The following is a 2,919-nucleotide window of genomic DNA, read 5'->3' as shown; positions in this document are numbered from 1 at the left end:
GCAAAACTTTATAATAATAGAAATAATAAAAACAGATACTAATAATGTTTTATGGAATTGTTGCAGCTGGCAAAATCTTTATACTCTGTATTTTTTGGCTTTTTAAAACTGAGAAATGTTTATTATCAAAAAAGAAATCGCAACAAAATTTTATAAAATGTATTTAAATGCTGACAATTATTCTTTACTGAAATTATCGCATTTAATATATTTTAAATTTTTTGGTTTTTCACAGTATATGGCAAGAAAAAGTAAACGAGTAAAATACATAGCATTAATCTCCCCTATACTCTTATGATCTTTTTTCTTTAATATAACCTACACCATAATCCTGGGTATACTTTAACTTCAAAAAGACTTTTCGTAAATGTTTTGAATAAATACCGGTTTTAGATATAAGTTCACTGATATTGAAGTTTTAAAGCTGTGTCTCACCTCTATCAGTTTTTTTATGCTAGCGCTTTTAATGTGTTTAGAAATGCATGTTTCATATCACATGTTTTTCAGTTACGCATCTAAGAATTTTTAAAAAATTGGACGAAAGTTAATAATTTTAATTTTACTCGGCCGCTCCACTGAATGCGCCGTCTTCGTAGTGCACACAGTGAGGAAAAAATCATAAACAAAAAAATTCAAAACACTATCGCTGTAGAGATGTTCTCTACAGCTCTATGCCACAAGACTTTCAGACGCTTCGATGCGCGAATAGAATTCATAGTTCATACCGCATATCTTCTGTAAACACACTACAGTTAACCTGATGTAAAAGGAAAGTGCGATCCATTGATTAGGCCAGATTTTTACATATCTATAATCATTTGTTTCAATCCATTCACTGAAGGCATTAACGTCGATTAACTTTCTCAGTATTGATACGCAGGACGGTGTATAGGTTATATAGGTGCATGCATTCTATAGTGTTCGTTAGACAGTGTGTTCAGACACGTTTACATGTGTATCATTGTTAAATTCAACTAATCCATTTGTGCCACATACTTGCGTTACTTCGATCTTCAATGCTTGTATAATGTCATTTGTTTGTCGTTCGTCTATTTTGGGATACTTTCGAAATGAACGTTCATACTTCTAGGAACCATCGAATGACTCCTTTTGTTACAAGATCTTAATTTGATCGTATGGTCACAACATTAGATTAAGTTCAGATAAATTTTAGCTTTACCATTTCTATAACAGTTCGACTCGCCGACTCGAACTTGGCATTCTTGCGTTAATAATCTTTTATGCAATCTTTTTTACAACACAAATAAACGATAAAAATCCATTAAGATATACTGAAATTTATCACGAAACATTATTCATGATGATGAAAATCATGTCATAATTTCATCATGTTCATTAACATTCTTGGCTGTGAAGAGTAATGGGTAATAAATTTACTTATGTAAGTGAATCGAATACTGGAATTTTAAAAGCAAAATTGGTCAATAATTCGTGCAAGAGGTTCCTCTTTTCATCGATAAATCGAATAATGAATTTTACTTGGCTACTAAAGATGTCTTCGATGCACAGAGAAGAGGTCTGCTTCAACTGCCTTATACAACCATGCTTAAATTTTGCGAAAATTTTCGGTATCGAACCATTTATATTTTGTAACTGTCAAGACAGACAACCATCGACGCATTTGCAAAAAGTTGTAAGAAAAATCTACATTCAAATTATCGAAATAGTGTCATGGGAACATTTTATATTGGCCATATTGCAGGTTGTACCTACTCCTATTCACAAATATTCTTGTGATTCTGTATTTTCTGAGATCACAGTCGGAACAACAGAAATTAAAATTACAGGCGTAATTATATCATTCATCATCTCAACGATTGTCACGTTTTTTAAATCTAACAAGTTTGACATAAATGTAAATTTGAGGCATCCAATTTTTCAAAATGAAAAGGCATTCCACGCAATTAATAATTTATCATTGTTTGTATCTGTAATAGTAATTGTATTAGTTTTTTCGATGGCAATACTAAATTCTTTTAGATTGTATCCTGCTTATGCTAAGGCAGCAACGTTTGTGGGTGAACCTTTTATTTGTTGCATGGAGTTTGCGGTATGGGTTAATTACCTTATCGGGGAAATTGCTATGTTTTTAACATTAGGAGCAATAATTGCATTTGTAATAATAAAGGAATTCCAACAGCTGTCTTCAGAAGTCGCATTGTTAAGAAGAAATCAGCGTAACCTTCGAGACCGATTAGAAGAAATCATAGCCCGTCATGATGATTTATGGTGTATTGTATCACAACGGAACAATAAAATCAATTATGTACTCGTTGTGATTCATGCCGCTCTTACATTCGGAACCAGTTTTAGCTATTACATGTTTCTCTATGTAGATATGGAGAAATCTATCAAATACATATTATTTGCTTTAGCTATTATCTTAACTTTTGTTTGTATTATCTATGGATTCCTTCTGTCTTATGCCGCTTTTTCGGTATATGAAACAATTTCTTAAGATTCCTTAATTTCTCTGTCTTTTAACATTATTATTCAATTTATTTTAGATGGAGAATATCTTTCAAGACATACGAATTGTTGCAGTCAGCAATCTTTCTCTAGAATATAAATTAAAAGTAAGTTGCGTTTATACTAGTGCAAGCCTTTATAATTTATATTACATTCGACACCTTTTCAAACATTTAATAAAATATACAGGTCCTGGACTTCATGAAACGTTTTGGGAAGTACCCATTGGCTCTAACTGTAGGAGGTTGTTTCAACATCACTAAGAATTTTCCTCTTAAGGTATTGTTTTTACATATATAACGTATAACTCTATTCAAAAAAAATAATAAAAACAGATAATAATGTTTTATGCAATTTTTCAGCTGGCAAAATCTTTGCACTCTGTATTTTCTGGCTTTTTAAAACTGAGAAATATTTCTTTTCAAAAAA

At 31.3% G+C, this 2,919-nt stretch overlaps 1 long non-coding RNA gene across 1 annotated transcript; it reads left to right on the top strand.

The window, feature by feature from the left end:
• Positions 1-2,521: 2,521 nt before the first annotated feature.
• LOC136988948 (uncharacterized) lies at positions 2,522-2,919 on the top strand. The gene is made up of 3 exons (XR_010882839.1): positions 2,522-2,597; positions 2,680-2,769; positions 2,853-2,919. It is a non-coding gene; the product is annotated as an uncharacterized lncRNA (long non-coding RNA).

This window comes from Centruroides vittatus, unplaced genomic scaffold (genome assembly GCF_030686945.1).
Source record: "Centruroides vittatus isolate TY-2023 unplaced genomic scaffold, ASM3068694v2 scaffold_418, whole genome shotgun sequence".
Taxonomy (NCBI): Eukaryota; Metazoa; Arthropoda; class Arachnida; order Scorpiones; family Buthidae; genus Centruroides; species Centruroides vittatus.
Note: the sequence above shows the minus strand (reverse complement) of the source record. Positions and strands in the feature narration are given on the sequence as shown.